The sequence below is a fragment of the Arachis ipaensis genome, chromosome B8, assembly GCF_059453495.1.
Source record: "Arachis ipaensis isolate K30076 ecotype BB chromosome B8, ASM5945349v1, whole genome shotgun sequence".
In the NCBI taxonomy this organism is placed as follows: domain Eukaryota; kingdom Viridiplantae; phylum Streptophyta; class Magnoliopsida; order Fabales; family Fabaceae; genus Arachis; species Arachis ipaensis.
Genome location: NC_142443.1, coordinates 94534753 through 94543561, shown reverse-complemented (window position 1 = coordinate 94543561; position 8809 = coordinate 94534753). Strand labels below are relative to the sequence as shown.

Genomic DNA, 8809 nt, shown 5'->3' with positions numbered 1-8809 from the left:
ACCCATTGATCAGGAACAATATCTTCTGGTGCATTATTTACGATCTCGATTTTACTCAACCTCGGATCATAAAACTCATTCCAAAGCTTTATCATATGTTCCCTCCATTTTTTGCCAAGCGATTAGAGTAAAAATTGTTTGGCCAAGCTATCGCTCACTTTGAAGCAAAATTGAGCCTTCAATATATAACAAAGAAAATATATTAACCAGCAAATATAACTAAATAATGGCAAAGAAATAAGCTTTAGAGTTTGAGTAATCTTCTTACTAGGAAAAAAAATATTCCATTGATTTTCAAAAAAGCTCTCTAGAATGGCTGACCGCTTTTCAAAAGTGATTTAAAATGCTACACAATCAGTGGCCAATTACCCACAAACTCCTACAAGGAGTCCAGTTGCTTCTCCTATTGCTGCATGCTGTTTATCAAAATTGACAACTATGCACAAATCTTCTAGCAAATTATGCACATCTTTTACTAATAAATGAAAGTGTGTACTAACTTATCAAATCAAATAATAAGAATTTAAAGTTAATTTTCAATCACAAGACATCCTTTTCACTCCCAAACATCAGTTATTAAAATGTAAAAACCATACAAAGAAAACAAACTAACACTATTTCATGTTTAGAAAAAAAATCAAATTCAAACAAAACAAAGACATAATAAATCCATAAACAAACAAAAGAATGTTGAGTGACACATCAATTGTTCAATAGCGAATTTGATCTCCCAGAGAACCATGTTTCATCTTATTAGGATTAAAATGTGGTCCGAAATATGCCATTGAAGAAGCAAACACTTAAAAATTCATCAAATAAGAATCACATAGCAAAAAATTGATGGGAAAAATGGTGCACGAAATTGTGATCCGTGGTAATGGCTCTAAAAACTTGGTGCTCTAATCTTAATTCATGATTTGTCACAACTTCGATACAACTAACCAGCAAGTGTACTGGGTCGTCCAAGTAATAAAACCTTACGTGAGTAAGGGTCGATCCCACGGAGATTGTTGGTATGAAGCAAGCTATGGTCATCTTGTAAATCTCAGTCAGGCGGATATCAAATGGTTATGGAGTTTTCGAATAATAATAATAAATAAATATAAAATAAAAATAGAAATACTTATGTAATTCATTGGTGAGAATTTCAGATAAGCGTATAGATATGCTTTCGTTCTTCTGAACTTCTGCTTTCCTGCTGTCTTCATCCAATCAGTCCTACTCCTTTCCATGGCAAACTTTATGTAAGGGCATCACCGTTGTCAATGGCTACATCCCATCTTCTTGTGAAAAAGGTCCAAATGCTCTGTCACAGCACGACTAATCATGTGAGGTTCTCGATCATACTGGAATAAGATTCACCCTCTTTTTGCGTCTGTCACTACGCCCAGCACTCGCGAGTTTGAAGTTCGTCACAGTCATTCAATCCCTGAATCCTACTCGGAATACCACAGACAAGGTTTAGACTTTCCGGACTCTCATGAATGCCGCCATCAATCTAGCTTATACCACGAAGATTCTGATTAAGAGATCCAAGAGATATTCATTCAATCTAAGGTGGAACGGAAGTGGTTGTCAGGCACGCGTTCGTAGGGGAATGATGATGATTGTCACGTTCATCACATTCATATTGAAGTGCGAATGAATATCTTAGAAGCGGAATAAGTTGAATTGAATAGAGAAACAGTAGTACTTTGCATTAATTCGTGAGGAACAGCAGAGCTCCACACCTTAATCTATGGAGTGTAGAAACTCTACCGTTGAAAATACATAAGTGACGAAGGTTCAGGCATGGGTGAGAGGCCAGCCCCCAAACGTGATCAATATGATCTCAAGATGAACTATAAATCATAAGATGATCTAAATACAATAGTAAAAAGTCCTATTTATACTAAACTAGCTACTAGGGTTTACAGAAGTAAGTAATTGATGCATAAATCCACTTCCGTGGCCCACTTGGTGTGTGCTTGGGCTAAGCTTGAAGTTTACATGTGCAGAGGCTTCTTCTAGAGTTGAACGCCAAGTTGTAACGTGTTTTTGGCCTTCAACTCTGGTTCGTGACGTGTTTCTGGCGTTTAACTCCAGACTGCAGCGTAGAACTGGCGTTCAACGCCCTTTTGCATCATCTAAACTCGGCCAAAGTATGGACTATTATATATTGTTGGAAAGACCTGGATGCCTACTTTCCAACGCAATTAGAAGCGCCCCATTTTGAGTTCTGTAGCTCCAGAAAATCCACTTTGAGTGCAGGGAGGTCAGAATCCAACAGCATCAGCAGTCCTTCTTCAACCTCTGAATCTGATTTTTGCTCAAGTCCCTCAATTTCAACCAGAAAATGCCTGAAATCACAGAAAAACACACAAACTCATAGTAAAGTCCAGAAATGTGAATTTAACATAAAAACTAATAAAAACATCCCTAAAAGTAGCTAGATCCTACTAAAAACATACTAAAAACAATGCCAAAAAGGGTATAAATTATCCGCTCATCACAACACCAAACTTAAATTGTTGCTTGTCCCCAAGCAACTGAAAATCAAATAGGATAAAAGAAGAGAATATACTATAAATTCCAAACTATCAATGAAATATAGCTCCAATCAGATGAGCGGGACTTGTAGCTTTTTGCCTCTTGAATAGTTTTGGCATCTCACTTTATCCATTGAGGTTCAGAATGATTGGCATCTATAGGAACTCAGAGTTCAGATAGTGTTATTGATTCTCCTAGTTCAGTATGTTGATTCTTGAACACAGCTACTTTATGAGTCTTGGCCGTGGCCCTAAGCACTTTGTTTTCCAGTATTACCACCAGATACATAAATGTCACAGACACATAATTGGGTGAACCTTTTCAGATTGTGACTTAGCTTTGCTAAAGCCCCCAATTAGAGGTGTCCAGGGTTCTTAAGCACACTCTTCTTTTGCTTTGGACCTTGACTTTAACCGCTCAGTCTCAAGTTTTCACTTGACACCTTCACGCCACAAGCACATGGTTAGGGACAGCTTGGTTTAACTGCTTAGGCCAGGATTTTATTCCTTTAGGCCCTCCTATCCACTGATGCTCAAAGCCTTGGGATCCTTTTTATTACCCTTGCCTTTTGGTTTTAAGAGCTTTTGGCTTTTTCTGCTTGCTTTTTCTCTTTTTTTTTCTATTTTTTTTCTGCAAGCTTTTGTATTCACTACTTTTTCTTGCTTCAAGAATCATTTTTATGATTTTTCAGATTATCAAATAACATGTCTCCTTGTCATCATTCTTTCAAGAGCCAACATATTTAACATTCTTAAACAACAACTTCAAAAGACATATGCACTGTTCAAGCATTCATTCAGAAAACAAGAAGCATTGTCACCACATCAATATAATTAAACTAAGTTCAAGGATAAATTTGAAACTCATGTACTTCTTGTTCTTTTGAATTAAAACATTTTTCATTTAAGAGAGGTGATGGATTCATATTCACTACTTTAAGGCATAGACACTTAGACACTAATGATCATGTAATAAAGACACAAACATAGATAAACATTTAACATAAAGAAAACGAAAAACAGAAAATTTAAGAACAAGGAATGAGTTCACCTTAGTGATGGTGGCGTTTCCTTCTTGAGGAACCAATGATGTCTTTGAACTCTTCTATGTCTCTTCCTTGTCTTTGTTGCTCCTCCCTCATTGCTCTTTGATCTTCTCTAATTTCATGGAGTATGATGGAGTGCTCTTGATGTCCCATCCTTAGTTGTCCCATGTTGGAACTTAATTCTCCTAGGGAGGTGTTGATTTGCTCCCAAAAATTCTGTGGAGGAAAGTGCATCCCTTGAGGTATCTCAGGGATTTCTTGATGATGAGCTTCCTCACGTGTTTCTTGAGCTCCATGAGTGGGCTCTCTTGTTTGCTCCATCCTTTTCTTAGTGATGGACTTCTCTTCCTCAATGGGAATGTATCCTTCTATGAAAGCTCCAACTGAGTAACATAGATGGCAAATAAGATGAGGGAAAGCTAGCCTTGCCAAGGGGGAGGGCTTTTCGGCTATTTTGTAGAGTTCAAGGGAGATGACTTCATGAACTTCTACTTCCTCTCCAATTATGATGCTATGGATCATGATGGCCTGATCTACAGTAACTTCAGATCGGTTGCTAGTGGGAATGATGGAGCGTTGGATGAATTCCAACCATCCTCTAGCCACAGGCTTGAGGTCTAGTATTCTAAGTTGAACTGGTTTCCCATTCGAGTCAATCTTCCATTGAGCTCCTTCCACACATATGTCCGTGAGGACTTGGTCCAACCTTTGATCAAAGTTGACCCTTCTATTGTAGGGGCGTGCATCTCCTTGCATCATAGGCAAGTTGAACGCCAACCTCACATTTTTCGGACTAAAATCTAAGTATTTCCCCTGAACCATTGTAGTATAATTCTTTGGATTCGGGTTCTTACTTTGATCATAGTTCTTAGTGATCCATGCATTGGCATAGAACTCTTGAACCATTAGGATGCTGACTTGTTAGATGGGGTTTGTTAGAACTTCCCAACCTCTTCTTTGGATTTCATGTCGGATCTTCGGATACTTATTTCTCTTGAGCTTGAAAGGGACCTCGGGGATCACCTTCTTCTTGGCTACAACATCATAGAAGTGGTCTTGATGAGCTTTGGAGATGAATCTTTCCATCTCCCATGACTCGGAGGTGGAAGCTTTTGTCTTCCCTTTCCCTTTTCTAGAGGATTCTCCGGTCTTGGGTGCCATCAATGGTAATGGAAAAACAAAAAGCTTATGCTTTTACCACACCAAACTTATAATATTGCTCGCCCTCGAGCAAGAGAAGAAAGAATAGATGAAGAAGAAGAAGAAAATATGGAGGAGAGGAGGGAGAGGTGTATTCGGCCAAGAAGGGGAAGAGAGGGTTGTGTTGTGTGAAAATGAGGAAGAATGGAGGGCTTTATATAGGGAGGGAAGGGGGGGTTAGTTTTGGCCATATAGGGTGGGTTTGGGTGGGAAATTGATTTTGAATTTTGAAGGTAGGTGGAGTTTATGAGGTAGGTTTATGGGGAAGAGTGGATGGATGTGAGTGGTGAAGTGGTGATAGGGAAGAGAGATTGAGGTGATTGGTGAAGAGTTTTGGGGAAGAGTATTTATTGGGAAGAGAGGATGAACATTGAGAAGAGGGAAGAGAGTGAGTGGTGGTAAGTGGGGATCCTGTGGGGTCCACAGATGCTGAGTTGATCCTGTGGGGTCCACAGATCCTGAGGTGTCAAGGATTTGCATCCCTGCACCAATTAGGCATGTAAAATGCCTTTGCATGCAATTCTGGCGTTTAAACGCCGAATTGATGCTTGTTCTGGGCGTTCAGCGCCCAGATGCAGCATATTTCTGGCATTGAACGCCAACTAGATGCTTGTTTCTGGCGTTCAGCGCCAGCTTTCCTCACTGTGCATTTCTGGCGTCTGAACGCCAGGATGCTGTTTGTTTTTGGCGTTCAATGCCAGATCCATGCTCTGTTCTGGCGTTGAACGCCAGCCAGATGCTCCTTACTGGCGTTTAAACGCCAGTAAGATCTTCCTCCAGGGTGTGATTTTTCTTCTACTGTTTTTAATTCTGTTTTTAATTTTTTTGATTTATTTTTTGACTCCACATGATCATGAACCTAATAAAACATGAAATAACAATAAAAATAAATTAAAATTAGATAAATAAAAATTGGGTTGCCTCCCAACAAGCACTTCTTTAATGTCAATAGCTTGACAGTGGGCTCTCATGGAGCCTCACAGATGTTCAGAGCATTGTTGAGACTTCCCAACACCAAACTTAGAGTTTGGATATGGGAGTTCAACACCAAACTTAGAGTTTGGTTGTGGCCTCCCAACACCAAACTTAGAGTTTGACTGTGAGGGCTCTGGTTGATTCTGCAGTGGGAGAAGCTTACTGTGCCTCTTTTCCATGTTTACAGAAGGATAACCTTGAGTTGTAAACACAAGGGAGTCCTCATTCAATTGAAGGACTAATTCACCTCTGTCAACATCAATCACAGCTCTTGCTGTGGCTAGGAAGGGTCTTCCAAGGATGATAGATTCATCCTCATCCTTCCCAGTATCTAGGATTATGAAATCAGCAGGGATGTAAAGGCCTTCAATCTTTACTAACATGTCCTCTACTTGTCCACAAGCCTGTTTTCTAGAATTGTCTGCCATCTCTAATGAGATTTTAGCAGCTTGTACCTCAAAGATTCCTAATTTCTCCATTACAGAGAGTGGCATGAGGTTTATTCCTAACCCCAGGTCACATAGAGCCTTCTCAAAGGTCATGGTGCATATGGTAGAAGGTATTTGGAACTTTCCAGGATCCTGTTTCTTCTGAGGCAATCTCAGTTGATCCAATGCATTTAGTTCATTGGTGAACAGGGGAAGTTCATCTCCCCAAGTCTCATTACCAAATAAATTGGCATTCAGCTTCATGATTGCACCAAGGAACTTGGCAACTTGTTCTTCAGTGACATCCTCATTCTCTTCAGAAGAAGAATACTCATCAGAACTCATGAATGGCATAAGGAGGTTCAATGGAATCTCTATGGTCTCTAGATGAGTCTCAGATTCCTTTGGTTCCTCAGAGGTAAACTCCTTATTGATCACTGGACGTCCCAGGAGGTCTTCCTCACTGGGATTCACGTCCTCAACCTCCCTTACAGGTTCAGCCATGGTAATTAATTCAATGGCCTTGCACTATCCTTTTGGATTTTCTTCTGTATTGCTTGGGAGAGTACTCGGAGGGGTTTCAGTGATTCTTTTACTCAGCTGGCCCACTTGTGCTTCCAACTTTCTAATGGAGGACCTTGTTTCATTCATGAAACTCACAGTGGCCTTAGATAGATCAGAGACTAAGTTTGCTAAATTAGAGGTATTTTGTTCAAAGTTCTCTATCTGTTGCTGAGTGGATGATGGAAAAGGCTTGCTATTGCTAAACCTGTTTCTTCCACCATTATTGAAGCCTTGTTGAGGCTTTTGTTGATCCTTCCATGAGAGATTTGGGTGATTTCTCCATGAGGGATTATAGCTGTTTCCATATGGTTCACCCATGTAATTCACCTCTGCTATTGCAGGGTTCTTAGGATCATAAGCTTCTTCTTTAGAAGGTGCCTCGTGAGTACTGTTGGATGCATAGCTTGCATTCCATTCAGACTCTAAGAAATCATATTGACTTGCTGAGTCAATATTTTATTCTGAGCTAATATGGCATTCAGAGTATCAATTTCAAGAACTCCCTTCTTCTGAGGCGTCCCATTACTCAAAGGATTCCTCTCAGAAGTGTACATAAACTGGTTATTAGCAACCATGTCAATGAGTTCTTGAGCTTCTGCAGGCGTTTTCTTTAGGTGAATGGATCCACCTGTAGAAGTATCCAATGACATTTTAGCTAATTCAGACAGGCCATCATAGAATATATCCAGGATGGTCCATTCTGAAAGCATGTCAGAAGGACACTTTTTGGTCAGTTCTTTGTATCTTTCCCAAGCTTCATAGAGGGATTCACCTTCTTTCTGTCTGAAGGTTTGAACATCCACTCTAAGTTTACTCAGCTTTTGAGGAGGAAAGAACTTGGCTAAGAAAGCCTTGACCAGCTTATCCCAAGAGTTCAGGCTGTCTTTAGGTTGAGAATCCAACCATATTCTAACTATGTCTCTTACAGAAAAAGGGAAAAGCATGAGCCTGTAGACTTCAGGATCTACTCCATTAGTCTTAACAGTATCACAGATCTGCAAGAATTCAGTTAAGAACTGAAAAGGATCTTCAGATGGAAGTCCATGAAACTTGCAGTTTTGTTACATCAGAGAAACTAATTGAGGTTTCAGCTCAAAGTTGTTTGCTCCAATGGCAGGGATGGAGATGCTTCTTCCATGTAAATTGGAATTAGGTGCAGTAAAGTCACCAAGCATCCTCCTTGCATTATTATTATTTTCGGCTGCCATCTCCTCTTCCTGTTCGAAAATTCCTGTAAGGTTGTCTCTAGATTGTTGTATTTTAGCTTCTCTTAGTTTCCTCTTCAGAGTCCTTTCAGGTTCAGGGTCTGCTTCAACAAGAATGTTCTTGTCCTTGCTCCTGCTCATATGAAAAAGAGGGAACAGAAAAATAATAATAATAATAGGGATCCTTTTTACCCTGGTATAGAGGTTCCCCTATGTGAGTAGAAGAAGAAAAGAATGTAATGTAAAGAAGGTAAGAAGAGAAAATTCGAACACAGATGGAAGAAGGGGTTCGAATTTGGGTGAGATGAAGTGTTAGTAGATGAATAAATAAATAGAAGGAGATGAGAGAGAGGGAGGATTTTCGAAAATAAAATTTTGAAAAGGGGTTAGGGATTTTCGAAAATAAAATTTAGAATTTTTGAAAAAGAGGGAAGAGATTTTCGAAAATTAGAGAGAGAGAGTTAGTTAGGTAGTTTTGAAAAAGATAAGAAACAAACAAAAAGTCAATTAGGTAGTTGAAAAGATAAGAAGATAAGGAGTTAGAAAAGATATTTGAAAATCAAATTTTTGAAAAAGATAAGATTTAAAAAAAATATGATAGGAAGATATGATTAGAATTAGTTATGAAAAAGATTTGATTTTTAAAATCATCATTAATGACTTGACTCACAAGAAATCACAAGATATGATTCTAGAATTTAAAGTTTGAATCTTTCTTAACAAGTAAGTAACAAACTCGAAATTTTTGAATCAAAACATTAATTGATGATGTGATTTTTGAAAATATGATATAAAAATAAGAAAAAGATTTTGAAAATATTTTGAAAAAGATTTTTGAAATTTTCGAAAACAAATAAAAAATG

At 38.7% G+C, this 8809-nt stretch overlaps 1 non-coding gene across 1 annotated transcript; it reads left to right on the top strand.

Moving 5' to 3' along the window:
- The first annotated feature begins 7445 nt into the window (after positions 1-7445).
- Positions 7446-7553, top strand: LOC148548883 (small nucleolar RNA R71). Its single transcript, XR_015897247.1, has one exon. It is a non-coding gene; the product is annotated as a small nucleolar RNA R71 (small nucleolar RNA).
- The last annotated feature ends 1256 nt before the right edge of the window (positions 7554-8809 follow it).